We start from the raw sequence: 12,666 nt of genomic DNA, 5'->3' as shown, positions 1-12,666 counted from the left end.
AGCGGCAGCGGCAGCAGCAGGCCCAGCGGCAGCGGCAGCAGCAGCAGCAGGCCCAGCGGCAGCAGCAGCAGCAGGCCCGGCGGCGGGGGCGGCAGCAGCAGCAGGCCCGGCGGCGGGGGCGGCAGCAGCAGCAGGACCAGCGGCAGCAGCAGCAGCAGGCCCGGCGGCGGGGGCGGCAGCAGCAGCAGGCCCGGCGGCGGGGGCGGCAGCAGCAGCAGGACCAGCGGCAGCGGCAGCAGCAGGCCCAGCGGCAGCGGCAGCAGCAGGCCCAGCGGCAGCAGCAGCAGCAGGCGCAGCGGCGGCGGCGGCAGCAGCAGCAGCAGGCGCAGCGGCGGCGGCGGCAGCAGCAGCAGCAGGCCCAGCGGCGGCGGCGGCGGCGGCAGCAGCAGTAGCAGCAGGCCCAGTGGCGGCAGCGGCGGCGGCGGCGGCAGCAGGCCCAGCGGCGGCAGCGGCGGCGGCAGCAGCAGTAGCAGCAGGCCCAGCGGCAGCAGCGGCGGCGGCAGCAGCAGCAGCAGCAGGCCCAGAGGCGGCGGCAGCAGCAGCAGCAGGCCCAGCGGCGGCGGCAGCAGCAGGCCCAGCGGCGGCGGCAGCAGCAGCAGCAGGCCCGGCGGCGGCGGCAGCAGCAGCAGCAGGCCCAGCGGCAGCAGCAGCAGGACCAGCGGCAGCGGCAGCAGCAGGCCCAGCGGCAGCGGCAGCAGCAGGCCCAGCGGCAGCGGCAGCAGCAGGCCCAGCGGCAGCGGCAGCAGCAGGCCCATCGGCGGCGGCAGCAGCAGCAGGCCCAGCGGCGGCAGCAGCAGCAGGACCAGCGGCAGCAGCGGCAGCAGCAGGCCCGGCGGCGGCGGCAGCAGCAGCAGCAGGCCCAGCGGCGGCGGCAGCAGCAGGCCCAGCGGCGGCGGCAGCAGCAGCAGCAGGCCCGGCGGCGGCGGCAGCAGCAGCAGCAGGCCCAGCGGCAGCAGCAGCAGGACCAGCGGCAGCGGCAGCAGCAGGCCCAGCGGCAGCGGCAGCAGCAGGCCCAGCGGCAGCGGCAGCAGCAGCAGCAGGCCCAGCGGCAGCAGCAGCAGCAGGCCCGGCGGCGGGGGCGGCAGCAGCAGCAGGCCCGGCGGCGGGGGCGGCAGCAGCAGCAGGACCAGCGGCAGCAGCAGCAGCAGGCCCGGCGGCGGGGGCGGCAGCAGCAGCAGGCCCGGCGGCGGGGGCGGCAGCAGCAGCAGGACCAGCGGCAGCGGCAGCAGCAGGCCCAGCGGCAGCGGCAGCAGCAGGCCCAGCGGCAGCAGCAGCAGCAGGCCCAGCGGCAGCGGCAGCAGCAGGCCCATCGGCGGCGGCAGCAGCAGCAGCAGGCCCAGCGGCAGCGGCAGCAGCAGGCCCGGCGGCGGGGGCGGCAGCAGCAGCAGGCCCAGCGGCAGCAGCAGCAGCAGGCCCGGCGGCGGGGGCGGCAGCAGCAGCAGCAGGCCCGGCGGCGGCGGCAGCAGCAGGCCCGGCGGCGGGGGCGGCAGCAGCAGCAGGCCCAGCAGCAGCAGCAGCAGCAGGCCCGGCGGCGGCGGCGGCAGCAGCAGCAGGCCCAGCGGTGGCGGCGGCAGCAGCAGCAGGCCCAGCGGCGGCGGCGGCAGCAGCAGGCCCGGCGGCGGGGGCGGCAGCAGCAGCAGGCCCGGCGGCAGCAGCAGCAGCAGGCCCGGCGGCGGCGGCGGCAGCAGCAGCAGGCCCGGCGGCAGCAGCGGCAGCAGCAGCAGGCCCAGCGGCGGTGGCAGCAGCAGCAGCAGGCCCAGCGGCTGCAGCGGCAGCAGCAGCAGGCCCAGCGGCGGTGGCGGCAGCAGCAGCAGGCCCGGCGGCGGCGGCAGCAGCAGCAGCAGCAGCAGGCCCGGTGGCGGCGGCGGCAGCAGCAGCAGGCCCAGCGGCAGCAGCGGCAGCAGCAGCAGGCGCAGCGGCGGCGGCGGCAGCAGCAGCAGCAGGCGCAGCGGCGGCGGCGGCAGCAGGCCCAGCGGCAGCGGCAGCAGCAGGCCCATCGGCGGCGGCAGCAGCAGCAGCAGGCCCAGCGGCAGCAGCAGCAGCAGGCCCAGCGGCGGCGGCAGCAGCAGCAGCAGGCCCAGCGGCGGCGGCAGCAGCAGGCCCAGCGGCGGCGGCAGCAGCAGCAGCAGGCCCGGCGGCGGCGGCAGCAGCAGCAGCAGGCCCAGCGGCAGCAGCAGCAGGACCAGCGGCAGCGGCAGCAGCAGGCCCAGCGGCAGCGGCAGCAGCAGGCCCAGCGGCAGCGGCAGCAGCAGGCCCATCGGCGGCGGCAGCAGCAGCAGCAGGCCCAGCGGCAGCAGCAGCAGCAGGCCCGGCGGCGGGGGCGGCAGCAGCAGCAGGCCCGGCGGCGGGGGCGGCAGCAGCAGCAGGACCAGCGGCAGCAGCAGCAGCAGGCCCGGCGGCGGGGGCGGCAGCAGCAGCAGGCCCGGCGGCGGGGGCGGCAGCAGCAGCAGGACCAGCGGCAGCGGCAGCAGCAGGCCCAGCGGCAGCGGCAGCAGCAGGCCCAGCGGCAGCAGCAGCAGCAGGCCCAGCGGCAGCGGCAGCAGCAGGCCCATCGGCGGCGGCAGCAGCAGCAGCAGGCCCAGCGGCAGCGGCAGCAGCAGGCCCGGCGGCGGGGGCGGCAGCAGCAGCAGGCCCAGCGGCAGCAGCAGCAGCAGGCCCGGCGGCGGGGGCGGCAGCAGCAGCAGCAGGCCCGGCGGCGGCGGCAGCAGCAGGCCCGGCGGCGGGGGCGGCAGCAGCAGCAGGCCCAGCAGCAGCAGCAGCAGGCCCGGCGGCGGCGGCGGCAGCAGCAGCAGGCCCAGCGGTGGCGGCGGCAGCAGCAGCAGGCCCAGCGGCGGCGGCGGCAGCAGCAGGCCCGGCGGCGGGGGCGGCAGCAGCAGCAGGCCCGGCGGCAGCAGCAGCAGCAGGCCCGGCGGCGGCGGCGGCAGCAGCAGCAGGCCCAGCGGCGGCGGCGGCAGCAGCAGCAGCAGCAGGCCCGGCGGTGGCGGCGGCAGCAGCAGCAGGCCCAGCGGCGGCGGCGGCAGCAGCAGCAGGCCCAGCGGCGGGGGCGGCAGCAGCAGCAGGCCCAGCGGCGGCGGCGGCAGCAGCAGCAGCAGCAGGGCCGGCGGCAGCGGCAGCAGCAGCAGCAGCAGGCCCGGCGGTGGCGGCGGCAGCAGCAGCAGGCCCAGCGGCGGCGGCGGCAGCAGCAGCAGGCCCGGCGGCGGGGGCGGCAGCAGCAGCAGGCCCGGCGGCAGCAGCAGCAGCAGGCCCGGCGGCGGCGGCGGCAGCAGCAGCAGGCCCAGCGGCGGCGGCGGCAGCAGCAGCAGCAGCAGGGCCGGCGGCAGCGGCAGCAGCAGCAGCAGGCCCGGCGGTGGCGGCGGCAGCAGCAGCAGGCCCGGCGGCGGCGGCGGCAGCAGCAGCAGGCCCAGCGGCGGCGGCGGCAGCAGCAGCAGCAGCAGGGCCGGCGGCAGCGGCAGCAGCAGCAGCAGCAGGCCCGGCGGTGGCGGCGGCAGCAGCAGCAGCAGCAGGCCCGGCGGTGGCGGCGGCAGCAGCAGCAGGCCCAGCGGCGGCGGCGGCAGCAGCAGGCCCGGCGGCGGGGGCGGCAGCAGCAGCAGGCCCAGCGGCGGCGGCGGCAGCAGCAGGCCCGGCGGCGGCGGCGGCAGCAGCAGCAGGCCCAGCGGCGGCGGCGGCAGGAGCGGCAGCAGCAGGGCCGGCGGCAGCGGCAGCAGCAGCAGCAGCAGGCCCGGCGGTGGCGGCGGCAGCAGCAGCAGCAGCAGGCCCGGCGGTGGCGGCGGCAGCAGCAGCAGGCCCGGCGGCGGGGGCGGCAGCAGCAGCAGGCCCGGCGGCAGCAGCAGCAGCAGGCCCGGCGGCGGCGGCGGCAGCAGCAGCAGGCCCAGCGGCGGCGGCGGCAGCAGCAGCAGGCCCAGCGGCGGCGGCGGCAGCAGCAGCAGCAGCAGCAGGCCCGGTGGCGGCGGCGGCAGGAGCGGCAGCAGCAGGGCCGGCGGCAGCGGCAGCAGCAGCAGCAGCAGGCCCGGCGGTGGCGGCGGCAGCAGCAGCAGCAGCAGGCCTAGCGGCGGCGGCGACGGCAGCAGCAGCAGCAGGCCCAGCGGCGGTGGCGGCGGCAGCAGCAGCAGCAGCAGGCCCGGCGGTGGCGGCGGCAGCAGCAGCAGCAGCAGGCCCGGCGGCGGCGGCAGCAGCAGCAGCAGCAGGCCCAGCGGCAGCAGCAGCAGCAGCAGCAGGCCCAGCGGCGGCGGCAGCAGCAGCAGCAGCTGCAGGCCCAGCGGCGGCGGCGGCAGCAGCAGCAGCAGCTGCAGGCCCTGCGGCGGCGGCAGCAGCAGCAGCAGCAGGCCCTGCGGCAGCAGCAGCAGCAGGCCCAGCGGCGGCGGCAGCAGCAGCAGCAGGCCCAGCGGCGGCGGCAGCAGCAGCAGCAGGCCCAGCGGCGGCGGCAGCAGCAGCAGCAGGCCCAGCGGCGGCGGCAGCAGCAGCAGCAGGCCCAGCGGCGGCGGCAGCAGCAGCAGCAGGCCCAGCGGCGGCGGCAGCAGCAGTAGCAGGCCCAGCGGCAGCAGCAGCAGGACCAGCGGCAGCAGCGGCAGCAGCAGGACCAGCGGCGGCGGCAGCAGCTGCAGCAGCAGGCCCAGCGGCGGCTGCAGCAGCAGCAGCAGGCCCAGCGGCAGCAAACACGCCTCTTCCACAGTGGTGGTGGCTTCTCCTGCAGGCCCTGGCTCTCCCAGGCCACCTCAGCCAGCCAGCTTATATAGCTCCTCCAGGGAGGGGCAGGTGGAGCAGCACAGCTGGCTCGGTACCTGGGGGCCTGGTCCTGCAGGGACTGGCAGTCCGCCAGGCAGAGGTCCACAGGGAAGGCCTGGTGGTGGTGGCAGCGGCGGCAGCAGCAGGCCCAGCGGCGGCAGCAGCAGGCCCAGCAGCAGCAAGCACGCCTCTTCCCCGGTGGTGGTGGTGGTGGCTTCTCCTGCAGGCCCTGACTCTCCCAGGCCACCTCAGCCAGCCAGCTTATATAGCCCCTCCAGGGAGGGGCAGGTGGAGCAGCACAGCTGGCTTGGTACCTGGGGGCATGGTCCTGCAGGGACTGGCGGTCCGCAGGCGGTCCACAGGGAAGGCCTGGTGGTGGTGGCAGCGGCGGCAGCAGCAGGCCCAGCAGCAGCAAGCACGCCTCTTCCCCAGTGGTGGTGGTGGTGGCTTCTCCTGCAGGCCCTGGTTCTGTTGCACCAGAGCTTGCACCACCGGGTCCCTGGCACCTTCCATGTGGCAGTAGGAGAAGAGGGAGAGAAAAAAAAGAGGAACGGGGACCAAGCTGTCAGGAGCGCCCTTGTGGCCTCTTTCAGTACACTCCAATAGCCAACTCAAGACACAGACAAAAGGATTCTTTTCAAGGCTTTAATCCTTTTACAATTTAATGACTCTTTCAGATGCTAATCACCAGCGACTAAGCAATGAACAGCAGAGTAGCCTATGCTCCGGGTAGGGATGTCGGAGAATTTCTCCACATATCTCCGGGAGGCCGAATGCCAACACATTTGGCCCCTCGAAATTGGTGGGGAAATTCTCTGACACCCCCCTGCCCCTCCCGGGATGGGACTTACCTCGCACGAATATCCCTCACGGCGGCGGGTCCCGGCAGCGTTTCGGCAGCGTTTTGGCGGCGGCCGGTCTTCCGACCGGCTGCCGCTGCCACCATTTCCCAGTAAAGTGTAAAAAAAAAAAAAATGTGATAGGCTACGTAAAGATTTATGTAGCCTATCACGGCTAGATTTTCAAAGTCAGCCGTGATAGGCTACGTAAAGATTTACGTAGACTATCACGGCTGACTTTGGAAAAAAAAAAAAAAGCACATACGCAAATGGCGGTGCCCATGGGTGCCGCCATTTGCGTTCCTTATTTGGGCACGGGTAGTCTACGTAAAGATTTATGTAGACTATGGCGAAAATAAGGGCAATGCAAATAGCTTATTTTCGCCGTAGTCTACGTAAATCTTTACGTAGACTACCCATGCCCAAATAAGGAACGCAAATGGCGGCGCCCATGGGCACTGCCATTTGCGTACGCGCTTTTTTTTCCCCCCAAAGTCAGCCGTGATAGGCTACATAAAGATTTACGTAGCCTATCACGACTGACTTTGAAAATCTAGCCGTGATAGGCTATGTAAATCTTTACATAGCCTATCACTTTTTTTTTTTTACACTTTACTTTTTTCTTTCGCGGCCGGGGAGACGAGGCGCTCCCCCTGGCCAGAATTTTGGTGGGGAGGGATGGGGCGCCTCCCCCCCAGCCAGAATTTCGGCCGGGAGGGGCGGGGCGCCTCCCCACCCACCAAGAATTTCAGGGGGAGAACCGGAGCGCCTCCCCCCCCGAAAAAAGCTGCGGGACCAGGTAAGGGACTTTCGTCCATCCCTAGCTCCGGGTAGGCAGTTGGTCCCCGTTTGAAGGAGAATCACTTGAAGACCTTGAACCTATGGGCTAGGGAGAGATCCTCCCTCTTTCCCTTGGGTCCATGGGACGCAGCTATTGCTTGCACGCCAAACGGGTGCAACACCTCCTTTCTGCACCCTCCATCGCTCGTTGATCCCTGTGTCTGCGTTGAGCATCTAGCAAGCCCCCCTCCTGCACTTTCTCACTGCCAGGGTCACTATCTATCTCAGGAATGCCGGCAGGAGGAATCTCTGCCAGCTGCTGTGTCTGTGAGGGATGAGCGGGCTCCTCTCCCACAGATTGGTGATCCTCCTCAGAATCAGAACTGCTCTGAGGTTCTATCGGCTCAGTATCCACCCTGACAGTTTTAATGCAAGAGCCTCTTGTGGCACAGAGTGGTAGGTGGCAGTGTTGCAACTGAAACTCTCCCCATGACCTGAGTTTGATCCCAGCGGAAGCCAGGTCCCAGATAGCTGGCTCAGGTCGACTCAGCCCTCCATCCTTCTGAGGTCGGTAAAATGAGTACCCAGCTTGCTGGGGAAAGGTAGTCACGACTGGGGAAGGCAATGGCAAACCACCCCGCTATAGTCTGCCATGAAAACGTCAGCATAAGTGGCGTCCCTCTAGGGCTCGGTAATGACCCGGTGCTTGCACAGGAGGAACCTTTCCTTTTTTCCTCCTTCCAGAAATGACAGTGCTTTTCTTTGGAAATATACCCACAACTTCGGAACTGGCTTCTGTACCCTCAAGGTGGAGCCAAGCAGCAGGCTCCCCAGTAATCATGTGATACCAGTGGAGGCAGGTGGCTCCGATTTTGGTGGGGCCGTACATCCATTCTGGGTTTCAGTCAGAACCAGCGAGAACGATGAAGGAGCTAACCAAGGTGCGGAACCTATTTAGAGGATAGGCTTCAGCACTTGGATAGCTCCTTTGGAGTCCACAGCCCCACCAAAACCAGAGTGACCAGCCTCCACTCTGCGATACCCCCTTTATGTGGGTAACACATGAAGAGCGGGGTGGACACAAAGAATAAATTATACTGAATCAGACATTGGTCCATGTAGCCCAATATTATCATTTCTGACAGGTAGCAGCTTTTCATGATCTCAGGCAGACTTGACCTTTCCCACCCTTGCTATATGACATTGGGATGGGCAAAACTGACCGCTTTACTTTCCCCCCACATTCAAAATGTTTAAAACTCAAGTTCTTTCCCCCTCAAATATGAATTTTGGAAATTTTGGGAAATTCTTATCAAAAAACAAATTGAAACAAAATTCTCGCCCATCTGCACCAGCCAAAGTCAATAAATACAGCTATTGCCAGCATGATGGCACCATGATTTACCTGCCCGCAATATGGCTGTTAATGGAACCTGTCAGAAAAAAAAAAAGTGTGGCAACCCTAATTCAGTATTAATATAGCTGAATACACAGGGATTCAAACCGTAAGGGAAAAACTGGAGGCTAAAATGTTAGGGTCCCTGGTATTTGATACCTAGGCACACTTACTTTAAACTAGTGCTGTGCTGAAAATTTCTCCCACATTTTTTTCACCATTCTTTTTCAGTTTGATAGAAAATAAATTCCTTTTGAAAATAAATTCAAAAGAGAAGAAATTACAGATACATACTCATGGGTTGGGTTTGAGGTTCTTGTTATGAGGTGGCTGAGGAGTGTGAGCGAGTGTACAGTCATTGTACACTCATCACTCCAGCAGCCTGTAGTCTCCTCAGCTTCCCGCACTTCAGTCAAAGCCATCATGAGGAAGACATCATGAGGCAATTCCTCCCATGGGGCTTTTTCAGTTCAGTAAGTGCAGGCAGCCTGGGAGGCTGCGGAGCAATGGAAAGATGGTAAGAGAGAGAGAGAAAATACACGCAGCACCCTTGGCCGCCTTGCAGTGATTAGGTAAGCTCAAAAATACCACCAAAAGAAAAACAGAAATTTGTTTATTACTGTGAATTTCTGTTCTCAGAGCCTCACAGAGGGCATTCCTTAACCGTAGGATGGCGCCTCCCTCTGGAGCTTGTAGGCAGCACCAAAAGTTGCTTCTTCAGGGGGAGGAGCCGCCCTACCATCACAGACCAGACTGGCAGAGCAAGCAATCCTTCAGCCCCACACTGCAAATAGACAAAAAACAGAAATACGCTTGGAATTGGCATGATAACAGATATTAAAAGTAAGAATACCTGATTGAGTACCAAGCCTAAGTTGTCACAGTAAACAATTGGAATAGGAAGGAATGAACCCAGGAACCCCTGTCTACCTCCCACACATGTGTAGCAGCGGCAGAAGCTGTAGCTGCCCCCTCCCACCGAAAACTACACTGGTCCCTGTATTGGGTGGGTGGAATGCCCTCCATAAGGATCTGAGAACAGGAATTCACGGTAAGAATTTCTGTTTTCTCCAGAGCCTCACAGAGGGCATTCCTTAACCACAGGACTTAGCAGAGCAGTACATAATTCTCAGGGAGGGATAATAGGGACTAGTGCCTTAAGCGAACAGGACCTTCTCCAGTAGGCTTCCCAAAGGCTGCATCTGCAGAAGGCAGTAGCATCAATTTTATAATGCTTGATAAATGTATGTACAGATGTCCAGGTAGCCACATTGTTTGTTGTTGTTGTTTATTCGGTCAGTCGCTTCCGACTCTTTGTGACTTCATGGACCAGCCCATGCCAGAGCTTCCTGTCGGCCGTCGCCACCCCCAGCTCCCCCAAGGTCGAGTCGGTCACTTCCAGAATATCATCCATCCATCTCACCCTTGGTTGGCCCCTCTTCCTTTTACCTTCCACTTTCCCTAGCATCATCATCTTCTCCAGGGTGTCCTGCCTTCTCATTATGTGGCCAAAGTACTTCAGTTTTGCCCTTAATATCATTCCCTCAAGTGAGCAGTCTGGCTTTATTTCCTGGAGTATGGACTGGTTTGATCTTCTTGCAGTCCAAGGCATTCTCAGAATTTTCCTCCAGCACCACAGTTCAAAAGCATCTATCTTCCTTCGCTCAGCCTTCCTTATGGTCCAGCTCTCACAGCCATAGGTTACTATGGGGAATATCATTGCTTTAACTATGCGGACCTTTGTTGTCAGTGTGATGTCAAATATGGGAAAATCCCCTTTAAATGCTGCAGAAGCTGCTGTCCCCTTAAGGGGTGGGCTGTTATCCCTCCTGGGGGTTGTTTATCCAATGCCTGGTAAGCTACCCTGAAGGCTTCCTTCAGCCAATGAGAGATTGTGGCCTTTGACACCTTCTGTCCCAAAACCCTAGGCTGGAAGGAGATGAAGAGAGACTCTGATCTCCTAGTAGCAGCTGTCCTTTCCAAATAAAAACTTAACACCCACCTTACATCCAGTCTATGCCAGTTCTCTAACCCTGAGAGTGAACTGGCTTGGGACAGAAAGATGGGAGAGAAATCTCAGGAGTACCGTGAAACAAAGAATTAACCTTCGGGAGGAAAGGAGGGTCAGTTCTGAACACCACGTTATCCTTATGGAAAATGCATAACTCTGGATCTGCCGACAAGGCCCCCAGTTCAGAAACCCTGTGGGTCGAGGTAACTGCAACTAAAAATACTGTTTTGAGAGTGAGATGTTTCAAAGAACAAGATGCCATGGGTTCAAAAGGCTTCGCCTGAGCCCTGTGAGCACCCAACTGAGATTCCATGTGGGAAAATGGTGTACTACCAGATGATTAATCAGAGACACCCCCCTCAAGAAACCTCTTAAAATGGGGATGAGATGAAATAGACCCCCTGCCATTGCATCCCAGCATGCTATTCAGAGCTGCCATTTGGCACTTAATTGTGTTAGTACTCAAACCTTTATTAAGGCCTGCCTGAAGAAACTCTAGGACTCCTCCCGGATAAGACATCTGACCATTAGCCCTACACCAACTGAAGAAGGTTCTCCAAGTTGTGTTGTAAACCTTATTTGTAGATGCCCGTCTGGATGAGAGGAGTGTCTTCAAAACTTCTGGTGAGTTCCCCAGAATAATATAATAATAATTATTATAATAATAATACCGCAACTGTTCTAACCATTGCCCTCAGCTACCAGGCTGTCAGTCAGAAGAGCTCTGGACAAGGGTGCACTCTCGTACCCTGCAGCAGTAAATCCCTTCAAACAGGCAGCCTCCATGGATTCTGTTGAGATAGGTTGACAAGTTCCAGGAACCAAGGTCTTCTTCGCCAATGAGATGCAATGAGAATAACTTCCACTGAAAATTGACTGATTTCCTGGATCACCTTGAGTAGGAGTGGAAAGGGTGCTGGGAAAGCATATAGAAGATCACTGATGCTCTTTGACTTTTCCCTTTCTGATCAGGTCCATTGTGCAACCTTGTGAACCAGATGGGGCCCCCAGCCAAAGAGGCTGGCATCCATTCTGATGATCTTCTTCACTGGGAGTGCTATGGATTGTCCCCGTTTGAGTCTCTCTGAGTGTGGACCCTTAAATAGCCCAAATGACACCACCCCCATACAAGAGGGAGATATCAACAGGTTTTGGGGGAACCCAAAGGTTTGCACACAGACAGCATTCTGTAACTTCTGTAAACTACCCAGAGAGCTTTGGCTTTGGGGCGGTATAGAAATTATGATTATGATTATGATTATGATTATTATGATTATTATGATTATTATGATTATTATTTCTGTAGGAAAACCTAGGGGTGGGGAACCCTCTCCCCCCAACCCCCCCAATCCAATGAGGAATGAGTATGCTCAGTGGCTCGAGATTGCTGACTGACTGTTGGTGTGTGTGTGGAAAACAGGAGGCAGAGAGGTAATGAAATGGAGTATTCTGGAAACGGGCTGGAGTGGCTGGAGTGCTGAACAGGAGCACTCCACACTGCAACATCTTGTTGCAGATATCACTTGTACAGTACTATTTTCCTTTGCACATTGCTTTGTGGTGGTTTCTCTCTAAGTTGCCCCCATATTCCTGCATGGTTTGATGGTTATAGAACCAAGGGGCAGGAACTCTATCACAAATACAAACACAAAAGATAGAACAACATCCCCAAACCAACAACAAAAGCTAGCAGACCAGGCAGCAAAACTAATGGCCCAATGAATACCATGTGCCTTGCAATCCTTCCTAAAAGCCAGTAAGCTGGGGGGTGTATATGACCCGGTTTGCACATCATGTCTAACTATGAGTTGTTTAACCCATCATTAGTTGTGGCTGCGTGGCTGCATGGCAGTGAGCAAGCGCAATGCCTGCTGCATGCTCGTTGCCTCCACTTTCCTATATTGTTATTATGTCTGGACCTGGAAACTCTGGGTTGTTTAGGGATTAAACAACACAGAGTGACACCTGGAGTTAACCGAACAACAAACTGTGGGTTAACTTTGGGATGTTTAACCCCTGAACAACCCAGAGTTTCTGGGCTCAGATGTAACAATGTTTAGGAAAGTGGAAGCAGGCAAGTGGGCTTCTCCAGGTTCACAAACAACCATGGTTTATTAATCATGAGTTGTTTGATTGTACGAACCGGGTCTATATTTCAGACGGCAGGGGGTGGGGGCAGGATGATGCCAGATGGTTATAGAACTAAGGGGCAGGGACTCCATCACGTTCTACATCGATCATTAGGACTGATGATTCCTCTTTCCAACATGCAGTCTGGTCCTCTCTCCATCCAATCATTCATTTTCATAAGCTTTAGGATGGATTGATGCTATAAGATGATGATGAAAAAGCTTACATTTTGTGACGATGCAGGTCATTACGCCCAATGCCAGTGTGTTCATTCAACTAATGGACTAATGTGTAGCTTTCATTTCCCATCTATTCCTATTTGCAAGCTGTAATAAATGTATCACTTTTTATAGAGAATCATCAGTGATTAATAGGAATAATGACCCATAACTTCGAGTAAAATCCTCTACAATATAAAAGATACAGCACAATGCCTGCATCATATAGAAACAACAACTGACATGCTATCTGTTTTCTATCCACTGGCCATTTTTTTTTAATGCTTAGCAGGTATCGGCAAACTTAGAATCAACCCTCTTTCTTCTTTACTGAGTTCCCCCACCCCACCCCATATTCTCAAAAAAATCAAAACCATCGATCCATGTAATGAGGGTGGGCTTATCCTGTAATGTCTTTAATTAATGTTACTCCAAATTCTTTTTCTTTGACACAGTATAAGAAAATCATTCACTTTTTTCCCTCTCTGACTTCCCCAGTGCTTATCATTTGTCCTAAAATACATTTTTCTAAGTTTGCCAGGTGTCATATACCATCTGAAAATACTGTTA

This window comes from Heloderma suspectum, chromosome 3 (assembly GCF_057233095.1).
Source record: "Heloderma suspectum isolate Gila_16-S chromosome 3, 16-S_ref, whole genome shotgun sequence".
In the NCBI taxonomy this organism is placed as follows: Eukaryota; Metazoa; Chordata; class Lepidosauria; order Squamata; family Helodermatidae; genus Heloderma; species Heloderma suspectum.
The sequence above is the reverse complement of the archived record's forward strand: the minus strand, read 5'-3'. Positions refer to the sequence as shown.